At 40.4% G+C, this 18,521-nt stretch overlaps 1 long non-coding RNA gene across 1 annotated transcript; it reads right to left on the bottom strand.

Annotated features, from left to right (window-relative positions):
* Positions 1–677: 677 nt before the first annotated feature.
* On the bottom strand, positions 678–5,130 carry LOC111885050 (uncharacterized). Its single transcript, XR_002847982.3, has 4 exons — positions 4,574–5,130; positions 4,101–4,225; positions 2,018–4,020; positions 678–1,859 (listed from the first exon to the last, which is right to left on the bottom strand). It is a non-coding gene; the product is annotated as an uncharacterized LOC111885050 (long non-coding RNA).
* Positions 5,131–18,521: the final 13,391 nt, after the last annotated feature.

Genomic DNA, 18,521 nt, shown 5'->3' on the forward strand with positions numbered 1-18,521 from the left:
GGCAAAAATTATGTTCGTTTAGCTGGCGGAGAGATTTCCTTTTATATAAATAGTGTTTGACAAAGTAGATGATATATAATAGATGGAAGCTATAATTTTTATTTATATATAAATGTTTGACAAAAATAAATGTTAGCTTTTACATCTATACAATTAATTAAAAACAAAAGCCTAAAATTCCGATAAACTAGTTGAAGTAACTTTTGAATTCTAATGTTTTTTTGTTTAAAATATAAAAAGTCCTGTAAAACATTTTTTTTTTTAAATTCCAAGTTTTTTCTTAAAAACTGAAACCTAAAAGGTTTCAAAAGATCTCAAAAGATCCGTACCAAACATACTTTAAAATCCTAATTCAAGATCCTTAAAAAAATCCGCATCATATTAAAACATGGTTCAGCTTTAGTTTCCTTGACATGGAACATATGCTCACAAATTAACACCGTCTACTAGATAACTTAAATATAATAAAGGAAAATAAAAAAACATATCTTTACTATTTGATTGAACAATTTAAGTTTTCATGTTAATGTAAAACCCCCTGCATTTTTTATCTTATGAAAGTATATAAACAACCAGTTTTGTTAATAAATCTTACCTATTTTTTTAAAATAACAGAAATTGCATGTAAGAGTTTAATCACAAGGCTTAATTAATTAATAAAAGGATAAAAATAAAGTTCCTTATTATTTTGCTGATGAATATAATCTTGGAAACCAACTTATAATGTACAAATCATCAAATCTTTTTGTCAAACATTTTTGTTTTAGAGATTCGTCATTTTGTCCTCTATCTCATGCAGATAATTTCAAACCAGGCACATTCTACCTTTTGGTATATATATGCACACACCCTGTAATCATTTTAAAACATACACCATCTAACATATTGCGAACAATATTGTGCAAAGCTCTGAAAATGGACATCTTCTATGCTTCTCTTCTCTCTGTTTTTGTTCTTGCAGTTTCATTCTATCTTCATTTTCTCCTATACAAGTATAAACCAACCGAAGACGGAAAAGTACTTCCCCCAGGTAGAACTGGGTGGCCCATAATCGGAGAAAGTATTGAGTTTCTTGCCACCGGATGGAAAGGTTGTCCAGAAAAGTTCATATTTGATCGCATGTCAAAGTTTTCTTCTGTAGTGTTTCGGACGTCTCTCATGTTGGAGGATGCTGCGGTTTTCTGTGGGGCCCAAGGTAACAAATTCTTGTTCATGAATGAGAACAAGCTCGTACAGGGATGGTGGCCTGCTTCGGTGGACAAAATCTTTCCATCTTCTGACAAGACCTCCAAGATAGAAGCCATTAAGATGAGAAAGATGCTTCCAAACTTTTTCAAACCCGAAGCATTGCATCGTTATGTGCCTATTATGGATGTCGTGACACAACAACACTTTGCCAATGGATGGGAAGGAAAGGATGAAATTGTGACATATGAACTCACCAAAAACTTCACTTTTTGGCTTGCATGCAAGATTTTTGTTAGTATTGATGACCCTGAACGTGTACGATACCTATCTACTCCATTTGAGAGCATCGCTTCGGGGATTCTGTCAATCCCTATTGACCTTCCTGGGACAACGTTCCGAAGAGGAATCAATGCTGCCAACTTCATAAGAAAAGAACTCTTAGCCATAGTGAAGCAAAGGAAGATTGATTTGGCTGAAGGGAAAGCAACACCAACACAAGACATATTGTCGCACATGCTTCTGACTAGCGATGAAGATGGAAAGTTCATGGCCGAATATGATATAGCTGACAAGATAATAGGGTTGTTGATCGGTGGCCATGATACTGCAAGCTCAGCTTGTGCATTTATCGTTAAGTATCTTGCGGAGTTGCCTGAGATTTATGATGGAGTCTACAAAGGTATATAGAGTTGATACAATCGATGCACAATCACATACTAATAATAATATAGGTCAACGGATAATTGGAAGATATAAATATAATATTAATTTGTCATCTTAATATGATAAACACATGCAGAACAATCTGAGATAGCAAAATCGAAAGCACCTGGGGAGCTGTTGAACTGGGATGATCTATCAAAGATGAAGTACTCATGGAACGTTGCATGTGAAGTTATGAGGTTAGCCCCACCGCTACAAGGAGCTTTCAGAGAAGCCATTACCGACTTTAATTACAACGGTTATTCTATCCCCAAGGGCTGGAAGGTAATTTACACACACGATTAAAAACAAGACTTGTCGTTAATATATATAATATATATAATTAACATGATTTCACTTAAGTAATTTATTTAATACAGTTGTACTGGAGTGCAAATTCAACGCACAAAAACCCTGAGTGCTTCCCAGAACCCCAGAAATTTGATCCATCAAGATTCGAAGGCAGTGGACCGGCGCCTTACACATTTGTGCCATTTGGAGGAGGACCACGCATGTGTCCTGGAAAAGAGTATGCTCGACTAGAAATACTTGTGTTCATGCATCATCTCGTAACAAAGTTCAAGTGGGAGAAAATGATTCCTGATGAGCAGATTGTTGTTAACCCAATGCCTAGTCCAGCCAAAGGTCTACCTGTTCGTCTTTACCCTCATAAAGCTTGAAGATGGTGTCATTTATATGGACCAAAGATTTGTGTTTGTGCTTCAGATAAGTAGTAACGTCATGAAGAGAGTCGATTTCAAATGTTGCACAAATGGGATCTCAAAATCTTTAAAACAGACCGCTATGTTTTGCAATATGTTTCCTGTACATCTTATGTGGTTCTTCTCCTTCTTTTGTAATTCATTGTGATTCAATAATACTGTATTTCATTTATTATACCGACAAAAAACACTGGATATGTGAGATTTGGGGGGTTTCAAGCGGTTAAGACTTCTAGGGTAATCTAAAAACGGCGAGTTTAAATCTTATACACTATTAGAAAACTGGATCAATAGCTACGGCACAATCCGTAGCTATAAGCGGATAGCTACGGAATTGCTACGGAAAAATGGCTGTAGCATAATGGCCCGTGGCTAAATTATAGCTACGGAACCGCTACCGAATAGCTACGGAAAATTCCGTAGCTACCACAGCTACGGAATAGCTACAGAAAAAAATAGCTACGGAATTCCTACGGAATCACTACGGAGTTATATAGCTACGGATCCAAACAGCTACGGAATAGCTACGGAGCAAAATAGCTACGGAAATCCGTAGCTATTCCGTAGCTAACTTCGTTTTATTTAAAAAAAAAGTTAAAAAATTAAAAATATCCAATTGTTTGTCAAATATCACATTCAATTCACATTTGTCCCAAATACCATATAAAAAAGTAAGCACTAATCCATTCCATTTTTTGTCAAATACCACATTCAAAATGCTAATTTAATAATCGTAACCTCGTCAAAATCTGGGAATTCGTTTTATTTAAAGGCAAAATGCTTGAAAAAAATGAACAAAAACATTGAAAATAAATCAAGAAACAGTGAGATGATAGCGTTTGAGTTTACTTCACATGCAGATTTAATAATCGTATCCTCGTCAAAATCCGGGAATTCGTGTTTAGAAGCACCTTGAAGAATGGAAATCAGCACATCTATAAAGCCTTGGTTGCTTTCATGTTGTTGGGTGAAGTTCTTTACTGTTTTATGTTCTTTTAACCATCCCCCAAAGACGTTGTCCAAATCTATTGTGGTTTTCTTCATTTCTTTAATGTATCCACCCACATCCAAACACTTGAGATAAGGGATAAAATCTGAGACCACAAATGCTCCCATTAACTCAATGACAGAAAAGCTGGTTGCTACAATAACAGAAAAATTGGTTGCTACAATGGTTGAAAACGAGAGATGGAATTCCATGTTTTTGATTCACTACAATAATCGACTCATTCGACCTCATGCTATCACAAGAAGTTGGCTACCAATACAATTATCCATCATCCATAATAAAGATAGAAATAAAAGCTAATGTACACATGCACCAAGATTTAATCACTTAAAAACCCCTCACCACTACAATATGCCATTCATGGCTAGCAAAATCTTTAAAAGATGTTGCATCCAGTTCCTAAAAATAACATAACTATGTCAAATATTTATTAATAGTTAAATACAAGGTATAGATAGTTTCATTCAAACAAACATCACCTGAACTTCAAGAGCTTATGGATCTGCCACATATGTAGAGGTTGTAGAAATTGTTCTCTCAGAATTTGATTCTAGCATTCCACATTATAATCCTTTTTTGGTGTTTTGGCTTTTTCCTTGCCAACCTGTAAGAGTTTCAATTTTAAACAACTTTAGCTCCCAACATTATCATTTAAACTTCAAGTTTGCATAATTTCAAGAAATGTATAGATTGCTGGTAGATTTAGTTAGACAAAATTAGCCATTTTATTATGGAACTAAAAGAAAAAGGCCCTATTTTGCTATTCATAAGAGACAACCTGCATAATAGTCTAATAGAGCATTAATACCAAGAAATTTCCTCCTCACTACCATCCACTTCAAAAAAACACTGATTCTTGTGAAGTATGTGTAGGAAATCAACATTAACGTAGCAGCTGGTTTTGATAACAATCGCAAATGCATATCTAAGAATAAATTATGAAGTACTTTACCTTCCTGCATCAAGGCTGAGTATGGTGGCTGAAATAGGCAGTAGGTTAGGAATTATAGCTAACGGTTGGAGATCGGAGACGAGCCTGGACGACGATGGTGGCTGACCGTGCAATCCACAAGGCTAAGGACGATTGTGAGGGTTTCCGATGAGCTTCGCCTTCCTCTATCGATGGCAGCGGTGATAGACCAACCATCGATTGTGAGGGCGATGCCGATACAGTGGCAAAGTCGACGGCGGTTGATTGGTGGAGACAGCGACAAGGTGAACCAACGAGGGTTTTTGTGGAGCGGTGGCAGCCGGGTCGACCGGTGGTGGATGCTAAACCGGTGATGGTGATGGTGATGGCGATGGCGATGACAGACGAGATTGAAGGCGAGAGTGGGAGGTTCGAGATTGGAGGCGGGACACTGGATTCATATGGGAGGGAAACAAAATCTCGAAATATTTGGGGGAAAAGGAAGCGGTTTAACAAAACCTAGAAATAGTTGGGAGGCGGGACAATCGTTCCTTTTTTTCCTAAGAGCAAAAATAAAAAAAATTTTGCGACAGTAGGTTTCGAACACGCGCTTAGAGGTTATAATGTCAATCAACAGGCCAGGCATGCTACATCCAGTTATAATAGCTTCCTAATTTTTCTTATACAATACGGACTGCGATTCCTTTATTATTATTATTATTATTATTATTATTATTATTTTCATTATTATTATTATTATTATTATTATTATTATTATTATTATTATTATTATTATTCGAGTCTTAAAATATTTTTTTGGTTCGTTTTGTTTTTAATATTTAAAACACAAACAATTAAAAATCATACTAATAATCCTAATAATAATAATACTTATAAACATGATGATAATATATAATAATGGTAACAAATGTGTTTCACACACAAACAAACGAGCGATGGCAGAAAAAAAAAAACTACATTTAACAGATCAATAGGGTGAAATAATATACGTTTAATGTACAAATCTACATGTAACTTAACGTATTTGTTTACTAGTTAGTTAAATATTACTAGAACTTCTAAACGTACAAAGCAAACAACATTCAAGGTGAAATAATATACGTTTAATGTACAAAGCAAAATGTTTATGTGTATGTGTATATAATATATTATTATTATTATTATTATTATTATGGTGATGATGATGGTGATGCTGATGGTGATGGTGGTGATGATGGTGATGATAATGGTGATGATGATGATGATGCTGATGGTGATGATGATGGTGATGATGATGGTGGTGGTGGTGGTGGTGATGATGATGATGATGGTGATGATGATGACGATGGTGGTGGTGGTGGGGGTGATGATGATGATGATGGTGATGATGATAATGATGATGATGGTGATGATGTTGATGATGATGATGGTGATGATGGTGATGATGATAGTGGCGGTGGTAGAGGTTGTGGTGGTGGTGATGATGATGATGATGATGGTGATGGTGATGATGATAATTATGATGATGATAATGGTGGTGGTGGTAGTGGATGGTGATGGCGATGGTTATAACGATGGTGATGGTGATGGTGATGATGATGATGGTGATGGTGATGGTGATGGTGATGGTGATGGTGATGGTGATGGTGATGATGATGATGATGGTGATAATGATGGTGATGATGATGATGACGATGGTAATGGTGATGGTGTGATGGTGTGATGGTGATGGTGATGGTGATGGTGATGGTGATGGTGACGTTGATGGTGATGATGATGGTGATGATGATGATGATGGTGGTGGTGGTGGTGATGATGATGAAGATGATGATGGTGATGACGTTGGTGATGATGATGTTTGATGGTGATCATGATGGTGGTGATGGTGATGGTAATGGTGATGGTGATGGTGATGGTGATGGTGATGGTGATGGTGATGGTGATGGTGATGGTGATGGTGATGGCGATAGTGATGGTGATGGTGATGGTAATCATGTTTATGATGGTGATGGTGATGATGATGACGGTGGTGGTGGTGATGGTGGTGGTGATGATGATGATGATGATGATGGTGGTGGTGGTGGTGGTGGTGATGATGGTGGTGATGGTGATGATGAAGATGGTGATGCTGGTGATGATGATGATGGTGGTGGTGGTGGTGGTGATCGTGGTGATGATGGTGGTGGTGGTGGTGGTGATGATCATGAAGATGATGATGGTGATGATGTTGGTGATGATGATGTTGATGATGATGATGGTGATGATGGTGATGATGATGGTGGTGGTGGTGATGATATGATGATGATAATGATGGTGGTGATGGTGATGGTGATGGTGATGGTGATGGGGATGGGGATGGTGAGGGTAATGGTGATGGTGATGGCGATGGTGATGGTGACGGTGATGGCGATGGTGATGGGGATGGCGATGGTGATGGTGATGGCGATGGTGATGATGATTATGATGGTGGTGATGATTATGATGGTGGTGGTGGTGATGATGGTGGTGGTGATGATGATGATGATGATGGTGATGGTGATGCTCATGATGATGATGATGATGGTGGTGGTGGTGGTGATGATGATGATGATGATGACGAAGATGGTGATGCTGGTGATGATGATGATGATCATCATCATCATCATGTAGGTATACGTGTTTGTGAGATGTATGTGAACGTATTCATAAGAATTATAGTGTTAAACCATTAAACGAGTAATGGATCTCATATGTGCATAGAGCTTTATGAACGATATTAATAGTTATAAGTTAGTGAAAGTATAGATAACCATGTATAGTAGAGGTGTGAAAAAAACGAAGCGAAAAAAATGCCGTTTGGTGCCCGAAAAATAGAAAATTAGAAAAATCCGTAGCTAATTAGCTACGGATTAGCTACAGATATTTCTTATTTTCGATTTTTCGGGTACCAAACGTCGTTTTTTCCGCTTCGTTTTTTTCACACCCCTATTATACATGCTTATCTATATTTTCACCAACCTATAGCTATTAATATCATTCGTAAAGTCGTGTACACATACGGGATCCTTGACTCGTTTAATGGTTTAACACGATTATGATCTACATTCACATATAAATACGCACAAACACGTATACATACTACACGTACACATATACCACAACTCTTTCATGTATGTAAATATACATATACAAAAATAAATTCATCACAATTTGGTGAAAAGTATAGTAATTACATTGTTAAAACTATGAAACGAATTCTTGCTCCCGAAGGTGCACACGACTTTATGAATGATATTAATATCTATAAGTTGGTGAAAGTATAGATAATCATGTATAGTAGAGGTGTAAAAAAACGAAGCGAAAAAACGACGTTTGGTGCCCGAAAAATAAAAAATAAAAAAATTTTGTAGCTATTCCGTAGCTAATTAGCTACGGAGTAGCTACGGATTTTTCGTATTTTTGATTTTTTGGGCATTAAACATCATTTTTTCTCTTCGTTTTTTTCCCACCTCTGTTATACATGAGTATCTTTATTTTCAACAACTTATAGTTATTAATAGTGTTCATAAAGTCGTTTGCACCTTGGAGATCATTTACTCATTTAATGGTTTAATATTGTATTCGTAGCTATTCCGTAGCCATTCTGTATCTAATTAGCTACGGAATAACTGCGGACTAGCATCCGTAGTTATTCCGTAGCTATTCCGTTACTAAATTAGGGCGTCCCATTCTGTAGCTAATCCGTAGCCATTCCGTAGCTAATTAGCTACGGAAATTTTCCGTAGCTATTATCCGTAGGAAAACACCCTTTTTCTAGTAGTGATACTTTGGTATTGTGATCAATCTAAAAGGTTTTTTGGTTTTAATAAATTTTTTGAAAGGAATAATCAAACTGAACTTAACCTATGCATTTCGTTGACATGCTATAGAATAGAATGAATTTGTAATTCATTTTCCTATGATTTTCTATTTGGTCTTCCGGTATATCTTGGAAAGTTATTCGTACACAACAGTTTTTATCCGTACATAACATTTTATGCTTAATAGGGTTGTATAATAGAACATTTTAAAGCATAAATTGTTATGTATGGAGAAATTTTATTGTGTACAAATCAGCTCCCATATATCTTTGAAGTTGGAATGCAAATAACTACAATCTTTAAAATTACAATTAATGCAATTTCATTGTAATCTATTGTTTGGTTTATGGATAAGTCTTGAAAATAATAATAAAAGTAAGACTAAATTACATAAATGATCCGGGTAACTTAAGTCTAAATTTTTCCTTGCACCACTCATCCTTAAAATGTGTTTTCCATATGCATGTTCGGCCCTTTAACTTAAAGAGAGGCCGTTAACCCTTATCACATGTCCTACACACCAAGGACATTTTCGTCTTTCTCTATTTAAATGTTGAGTGTTAATGTATTCCTGCATTTATAAGTTTTAAATATGGCCCAGATGATCATATCACATCCCTTGATAATAGTTAATGGTTTCAAGAAACCTTATTCTCTTCATTTTAAACATTGTGCTCTTTCCTAACAAGACCCTGATAACCTTTGACGACCATCCCTAAGAAAACAACAACCAACTACTAACCACATACATAAACGATGGTTGTAACGATCTGATCCATTGATGGAAGAAATGCGGACTTGGACGTTGTCACTACGTATGGTGAGTCTAATAGGTGCTTGCTCTTAGTTGATATATATTTGTAAAGTGGTCATGTTCCTCATTGACTCACTATCTTAATTTGTTCCATTTTTGTATAAGGTTTTGAAGTCCAAATATGTTGTGATGGAAACCAACAAAGAATACCTTAAATGAAAAAGATGACAGGATCTCCATATCTTAAATATTTGCACCCATAAATGGAACAAAGTAGTCTGCATCAAGTTTAAAACAAATCTTGAGCAATTGCAATATGATCAAACATTATCTCTAACATAACCAAACGCCAAAAGAAGAACCCCAAGATAAAGAACATGCACAAAATGACTTTCTTCCCAAAAATTATACAAATGGACTTCCAACTGAGCCAAGAAAAATATGTGTAACATCCCAAAAATCATGATAATTTTTTTTATTTATTTTTCAAAGATAATTTTTAAAACCACAAGTCATACAAAACAATTTCTCCAAACATTGTAATGCCCTATATGTCAGGTAAATTCCTTAGTTATTTATTTCTCATTTATTTTGCTTAAGGACCTCGTATGCTGGGCGTAATTCGAAGAATGCTAGACACGGGGTTAACCCCCTAGTATGTTTGGCATACCTTTGGTATGCTGGCCATACGTGAGTAAGAGGAAACATGTAACATCCCAAAAACATGGGGTAAAAGTTTCATTCTTATTATAATCAAAACACTATTGTAACTTTGTTCAAAACATTGAAAAACATTTCAAATAAAACAATCATCAGAGTCCGTTCCTAAAGATCACATATTGCGGAAAACACGGGTGTATGCGTTAAGATCGTCCCAAGCTCTTTCATTTGAAAACCAGAGTACCTGAAACATAAACTGAAAACCGTAAGCACAAAGCTTAGTGGGTCCCCCAAATACCACATACCATACATGTCAAACGATCCATACATGTCATACATAACCGCAAGCCATACATAACATTCATATATCATAATCAATAAAGGTGTTATGTGTCATCCATAGTCTTGCCATTATGCCACGAACCGCCTCATGGTCTTTCTTGCCAAGCCGGGGGCCACAACCCTGGGTCTTACAGACAAGTGCTAGGAGCCACCTCCGGGTCTTCCATGTAAGCATCACAAAGACAACTAGCATACAATCTACACTACGTAAGTAATTAACTGCCATAGTTCAGACTCTGGTCTGCATACAGTGTGCTAGGAGCCGCCTCCGGGTCTTTCATACATAATGCCAAGGGCTAACCCCATGGACTTCCTACAATACGTAAACTAAATGGGACAACATTGGTGCCTTCGATCCATAGAACAGTGCGGAAACTCACCTCGAATGCAGAAGCTTACTGAGAGAATTCCATAGTTGTTGCCCTGACGACACCTCCAAACTATCATATCAAAATAAGATCCAATTAGCAATTGAGTTCCATTCTAAGGCCCACCAACCATACTTGGGGTAAAATAACCATTTTACCCCTGACCCAACATGAACCAAAATTGAGGCCCAAAACTAAAAGATCCACAAAGGCCTAATTTTCCAAATTCAATCCCATATGGGCCTTAACCTAACCCCATATTTTCCTTAAATACAATTCATGTTACCTTAAACACCCCTTGGGACAAACTTGGTCAAAGACATAAGTCAAAAGTCAAAGTCAACCGCCTAAGTTGACCCAATTAGCCGAGTTGCCCTTCAACTCGTCGAGTTTCCTTCATCAGACTGCAAAAATTAAGAAGAACCGATCTCACTCGCTGAGTTCTCCCAAAACTTGTTGAGTTCATCAAAAACCGAACATCTTAATTCATTAAGCTGACATAATCAAAACTAACAGCTTCCCCACTCAAATCTTAACTGAAATAGCTTCTAGAAGGGTAAAGTTTATAACTTTACCCCTAGGGACCAACCAAGTGGGCTCAAAACCCAAACCCTAGGCTTAAAAGGTTAAGGGATTAATCAATAATCACTTAATCACCAAGATAAGGCCAAAAAATATATATTTGGTCCTTTGAGGCTGCATGGTCACATAAAGCTTCCAACTTTACACTCATGCATGGATAGGAGAGGCTAAAAACTCATAAGAGACCAAAAGAAAAGCCTAATAGATGCATGAAGCCCTTAAGACCATAAAGTTGGCACCTTTATGCCAAAAGAGCTCATGGAGATTCGAATATGAAAGAATAAACACATGGGACGAGCTATACCCCCATTATCCACTCAAACATGGCTAAAAAAATACAATCTACCACAAGAAGAGATCTAAGCAAATATAAGGCAAGCTCTAAACTTTATACCTCAAATGAGTGCTAAATGATGATGATGTTTCGGATCTTCAAGTTCAATCTTCACTAACTCTCATTCACCAACTTCCTATTCTTCTTCCCAAGGCTCCAATCTACCAAAAATGATATTCACAAGGTTAAGAACATACAAAGATGATAAGGATCAGGTTTTAGGGTTCCTGAGCTAAGGAGGCTGATAAGGAGGCTGGGGCATGGGACATAACGAGATATTTATATGGCTTGAACCCTAAAAATTAGGGTTTCTCGAATAATGCCCAACTCGCCGTGTAACGAAGTGAATTTTTAAAACAATTTTTCATTTTTCAAACCTAACATATCTCATAAAGTAATCTCAAAGCTCAAATGTATCAAATGTTATCTCAGTAAAACATATCCCAGAATCTCAAATACATAATACTCTATCCGTGTGTATAAATCATGCTGTCGCCTTCCCGCGATCCTCGCTAGTACCTGAAACACATATCACATAACACGGTAAGCATAAATGCTTAGTGAGTTCCCCAAAATACCACATACAACACATAAGCCACTCGAGGCTATAGCTCTACGAGACCTTCCGGTCCCACCATTTGAGTAGACCTTCCGGTCCTACTCTGTCGACCTTCCGGTCCATACCATATTGACCTTTCGGTCCATACACTTCTTCCCTTCCGGTCCATACACTGTTGACCTTCCGGTCCACAAATTTTTGACCTTCCGGTCCATACCTTGTTGACCTTCCGGTCCATATCATACTGCTCATTACATACATAACATATACATATCACATAGAAACATATATCACATACTCGTCATAGCATATAAGACATTCCGGTCACACATGATTACCACTCTAGGTAAGGTATAGTGAGAAGACTCACCTTGTATGATGTCTAGTAACTCACGTGCTCGATATCCCCGAACTTGAAACAATGACCTAGCCCTCACCTAATCACATAAGGTAATTATCTCAAATCAATAACGGCTCTCAGGGCTAGGCTAATCCCTTCCTATGTTCTCTCAGAAGGCTAAAAGACCATTTTACCCCTCTAATGGTCCAAAAGTCCACATGTTGACCAAACCTTGAAAGTCAATGGAAGTCAACTGTAGGGAGGTACGCTGTGCGTACCAGCTTTGTACGCGGGGCGTACTCTGTGCTCATCCAGAATCGGGGAACTCGACCCCCTACGCGGTGCGTACTGGGATTACGCCTAACGTAAGTCCTAGTTTCATACTTTCATGATTTTTGGTCTGAATAGATTAACACATAAGCTCATATCTCAGATCCAGGCACTCTACTGTCTCTTAAGCCATAAAGTCAAAACCTTTAAACCTTTGCATGGCTGTAAAGTCACCAATCATTTTAAACACATATCCTCTTTCCCCATTAAGCCCTAATCTCATGCATGACTTAATCTTAACATCCAAGATTGGATTTTTATGGATTTATAAAACAAGATACACTGAAATGGGGTAGATCAAGGTCCATGGAGTTCCTTTTCTCAAAAAGTCTCCACCTTTGGGACTTAAACCCTAAAAATGCTCCTATATGATGTTCATAACAAAAGAGTGGTAAATTTTGAAGCTTTTTACCTTTGTGAGAAGCTCCCCACTCAGTTTAGCTCAGATTTAGAAGCTTGGATTCCAATCTTTCCTCCTCAAGGTCTTCTTTTCTTCTTCACAAGCACACAATGACACTTTCAAGCTCAATACACACACAAGTTTAGAACGAAGGTTTAGCTCTTTTAGGGTTTCACTCTTTGGAAATAGTGGCTGGGATGGAGGCCATAACATTCATTTTATAGTGATCATGTCTCATTTAGGGTTTTGAGTCTGGGCCCACTACGTCCAGCTTAACTATGGTACGCCCATCGTACCGGGTAGGATCCACATCAAAGGCACGTCCATGGGTACGCGCAACGTACTCTTCAGTATGCCCAGCGTACCCACTTGTCACCATTTTCTATTTTGGGCCAATTTTGATAACTTGGAAAAGAAGAAGGATTAAATAGATATACCTGAATTTTCAAGATGTTATAATTCTCCCCCACTAGAATTAGACTTCGCCCTCGATGTCTCATGCCGTAAATAACTTCGGATGCTGCTTCCGCATCTCCGACTCCGGCTCCCAAGTCAGCTCTGACCCTCTCCGATGTTGCCACTGGACCTGAACCAGAGGCACCTCCTAGTTCCTTACAACCTTGATCTTTCGTTCCAAGATCGCGATCGGCCTCTCAATGTAATTCAGGCTCGTGTCCACCTGAATATCCTCTAGCGGCACTACCGCCGTATCATCGGCTATACATTTCCTCAACTGGGATACGTGGAAGGTATCATGGATCTGACTCAACTCCTCAGGTAGCTCTAAACGGTATGCTATCTTGCTCACTCTAGTGATCACCCTGAAAGGACCAATGTATCGGGGCCCCAACTTGCCCCTCTTCCTGAACCGAATCACTCCTTTCCAAGGAGATACCTTCAGGAGTACAAAGTATTCAACTTGGAACTCGAGCTCGGATCGTCACTTATCTGCGTAACTTTTCTGGTGACTCTGGGCTGTCAGTAACCTCTGTCTGACCTGCTCAGTCATCTTAAGCACTATCTCATTGCTACCCATCACTCGTTGCCCTACCTCTCCCCAACAGGTGGGGGTCCTAACCCTCCTCCCATATAACAACTCAAAGGGAGACATACCAATACTCGAATGGTGGTTGTTGTTTTAAGAAAACTCAGCCAAGGGTAGGTATATATCCCAACTCCCACCGATGTCCATAACACATGCTCGAAGCATGTCCTTGAGCGTCTGAATCGTCTGCTCACTATGTCCGTCCGTCTGTGGGTGATAAGCAGTAGTGAAGTGCAATCTTGTACCCAACTCCTCATGAAACTTCTTCCAGAACCTGGAAGTGAAACGTACATCTCGGTCTGACACAATCGAGATCGACACTCCATGCCGAGACACCACCTCTCTCACATACATCTCTGCCAATCTTTCTATAGAAGAGCTCTCACTGATAGTAAGGAAGTGAGTTCTCTTCGTCAGCCCATCCACAATCACCCAATTTGCATCAACATCCCTCGCAGTTCTCGACAATTTGGTGATAAAATACATAGAAATTTGTTCCCATTTCCACTCGGGAACCTCTAGTGGCTGCAACTTGCCATGTGGATGCTGGTGCTCAGCCTTAACCCGACGACAAGTCAAGCACCTCTCAACTACCCACACAACATCCCTCTTCGTACAGGGCCACCAATAATCTCTCTTTAGATCCAAATACATCTTAGTGGGCCTGGGATGGATCAAGAATCTCGATCTGTGCGCCTCCTCCATCAGTATGCTACATGCCCCACCCGCAAACGACACCCAAATCCGACCGTGAAAGGTCATATGCCCTCGGCTATTAGTAACAAACTCGGACACCTGTCCAATCTCCCGCTCTCTCTTGCGGTTCTCCGGTCTCACAGCCTCTGCTTGGGCCTCTCTGATGGTGTCCAATATGGGAGTCATCACCGTCACCCTCATGTATATATCTCTAATCGGGGCACTCTCCGCCCTGCGACTGAGGGCATCGGCTACAACATTAGCCTTGCCCGGATGGTATAAGATCTCACAGTCGTAATCCTTTACCACATCCAACCATCTCCTCTGGCGCATATTCAGGTTGGGCTGATCCATCAGATACTTCAAACTCTTGTGGTCTGTGTATATGCTACACCGAACCCCATACAAATAATGGCACCATATCTTGAGGGCGAACACCACTGCCCCAACTCTAAATCATGGGTGGGGCACCTTGTTTTGTGAGGCTTCAGCTGCCTCGATGCGTATGATATCACGTTCCCTCTCTGCATGAGCACCGCACCAAACCCTGATATAGACGCATAGCAGTAAACCACAAAATCCTCCATTCCCTCGGGAAGGGCTAACACCGGGGCTTCGCACAGTCTCTGGCGAAGAGTCTCAAACGAGGTCTGCTGCTCTGGACCCCAAATAAAAGAAACACCCTTCCGGGTCAATCTGGCGAGGGGAACAACAATCTTGGAGAAGTCTCTAATAAATCTCCGATAGTAGCCAGCCAATCCCAGAAAACTCCTGATCTCGGTGGGGGATCTCGGCACCTCCCAACTCATAACAACCTTAATCTTGGCCGGATCGATCAGTATCCCATTCTGATTAACGAGATGCCCCAAGAATTGGACCTCTCGTAACCAGAAATCACACTTGGAGAATTTGGCATAAAGCCTCTCCGATCTCAAAACTCGAAGGATCTCCTCAAATGCTCCTCATGCTGCTCTCTGGACCTCGAATACACTAGAATGTCGTCGATCAACACGATCACCAATCGATCCAACATCGGCCTGCATACTCGGTTCATGAGATCCATGAACGCTGCTGGTGCATTGGTGAGCCCAAAAGGCATCACCACGAACTCGTAATTCCCATAACGAGTCCTAAACGCCGTCTTCTGGATATGCTCATCATGCACCCTCATCTGATGATATCCAGACCTCAGGTCTATCTTGGAGAACCAAGACGCCCTGTGCAACTGATTGAACAAATCATCGATCCTCGGTAGTGGATAACAGTTCTTGACCGTCAACTTGTTTAACTCCTGGTAATCAATGCACATCCGGTGTGAACCATCCTTTTTCTTGATAGAAAGGATCGGAGCTCCCCATGGCGAGCTACTCGGTCGGATAAATCCCTTCTCCAACAGCTCCTGAAACTGCAAGGATAACTCCTGCATCTCTGGTGGCGCAAGGCGATAGGGTGCCTTGGCGATAGGTTCTACCCCAGTACCAAATCAATGCGGAACTCCACCTGCCTCTCGGGAGGCACACCCGGTAACTCCTCGGGGAAAACATCTGGGAACTCGCGCACTATCAGAACATCATCGATAGAACTCGGCCTCCATGTAGCCACTTGTGTATCCATCACATATGCTACAAACCCTTTACAGCCCTGCTGTAAACTCTTTCTCGCTCTGGCAGCTGAGCAAAATGCTGACCCATATCGGGTACCCTCTCCATATACTGTCAGCACTCCGCTACTAGGGTCTCGTATCGTCACCATCTGACGCTTGTAGTCTATAACAGCTCCAAATCGGCTCAACTAATCCATGCCTACAATGACACAAACATCCCTCATCGTAATCGGGACCAGATCAATCGGGAACTCAACACCGAAGATCTTGAGTACACATCCTCGTATCACATCAGTAGCTACAACCGCGCTCTCGTCGGCTATGGAAACTCACTGGGGCCGACACAAACGAACAACCTGCACCCGAGTCAAATAACACCAAAGAAGGTACAGAATTCATAAGAAAAGTACCTACACATATCATACTATAAGCACATATACCTCAAATACAACATAAGCATAAGAATACATACCAGCCACAACATTAGGTGCTGTGCAGACCTCCTCCGCTATCCTCTGGAAGGCTCTCCCTCGTGCCTTCGGTGCCTTGGCCTTTGCTGGTCGACCCTTAGTAGCTCGTGCAACAGCAGGGGCAGATCCCTGTAACAGCTGGTGGAACTCGGCCCTCCGGTGGCCAGTCTGGTTGCAATGAAAGCAAACCATGAATCCCTTGGGGGCAATCCTTGGCTATATGCCCCTCCTTGCCGAATTTTTAGCAAGCACCTGCTCTACAAACTCCATCATGTCCCTTACAGCACTTCCCACAAGTGCGGCCCTTCTGGCCTCCAGATCTCATATCGGCGGGCTTTGCCCGCTTGGCTGCCAGCTGAGACTGCACCGGTTGCCTGTCCCTCCTCTGAGACTCGACCTCCTCCCTTGTAACATCCCGAAAATTCAAGTAAAGCTATTTAACCCTTCATCTTTTTCCAAGTTGTCAGTTAAGTCCCTTTAGTAAAAGAGTTAGGCTTGTAAATACGCTGGGCGTACAAAGGAGTACGTTGCGCGTACTCGTGCACTTAATCTGGACGCGGATTTGATTGGGTACGCTGGGCGTACCCAGGGTTACACTGGGCGTAGCGAGCCCAGGTGCAAACCCTAAATTGGGGCTTGAGCACTATAAAAGGAATGCTATGGCCTTGGCCTTAGCCTCCATTCCAGAGAGTGAAACCCTAAAAGAGAGTCCTCCTTCGTTTCTAGCTAATGTGTTGGTGTTCTAAGCTTCTAAGTGTCATTTCAAGGTGGTGGAGAAGAAGAAGAGGTCATTTTGGAGGCTAGAAGTTCGTGGGAAAGAGTAGATCCGAGCTTTTCAGAGGTTTTTATAACTATTATGAATGAAAGTGTGTTTTAAAATGTGAAAAATTGTTTTGAAATTTACGTCGTTACAAGTTGGTATCAGAGCCTTGGTTTGAGGGATTCGGGTGCACCTTCGGGCATGCCTGAACTCAAACTGAGGATTTGAGAGATTTTCAAAATAAAATTCACAAAATTTTTCTCAAGAGTAAAAAGGTTTTTGAAAGAGCAAAGCAGAGCAGTGTGTACAATCAGCCAGCGCCCGAATCGTGATTTCCCAGGATACCCTTACATTACGTGTCATGAGATATGTTATGATATGATATGCATGCTAGAGTAGGCTAGGTATTCATATTAGGACTATTTAGCCTAGGAAGATTTATGCTGCTTGAGAGTGAGTAGATAGCAGTGGGGAGCTTATGAGAGATCTACCGAAGGGTAGCCTATGCTAGCAAGGTGTAGAGTACTTGTGATCTGGGATCCAAGGAGGAGGACTTGGGGTGAATACTGATGCGGTGTGGGCGGTAGTATAAGGGCCCGTAATACCGAAGACACCGTATCAGTGCGCAGCCCAAGTAAGAATCCTTAAGGGTTCTAGGGAACAAGTAGGGTTTTGTTATCGAGTGTGAGTATGCTCAATCAGGGTCTCTGATATTTTATGTTGTATTTCAGAGAAACATCATGGTTAGGACGCGCCACAGACCAGAGACCAGCAAGGTAAGTGATGAGGAGCTCCGCCAGATGATTCATGAGGAGGTGGCTGCGACCATCTGAGCCGAGATTCCGGAGATGTTTGGGTCTATCAAGACCACATTGATTGAGACTTTCGATGAGCGGTACGTAGCAGTG

This window comes from Lactuca sativa, chromosome 5 (assembly GCF_002870075.4).
Source record: "Lactuca sativa cultivar Salinas chromosome 5, Lsat_Salinas_v11, whole genome shotgun sequence".
NCBI lineage: Eukaryota > Viridiplantae > Streptophyta > Magnoliopsida > Asterales > Asteraceae > Lactuca > Lactuca sativa.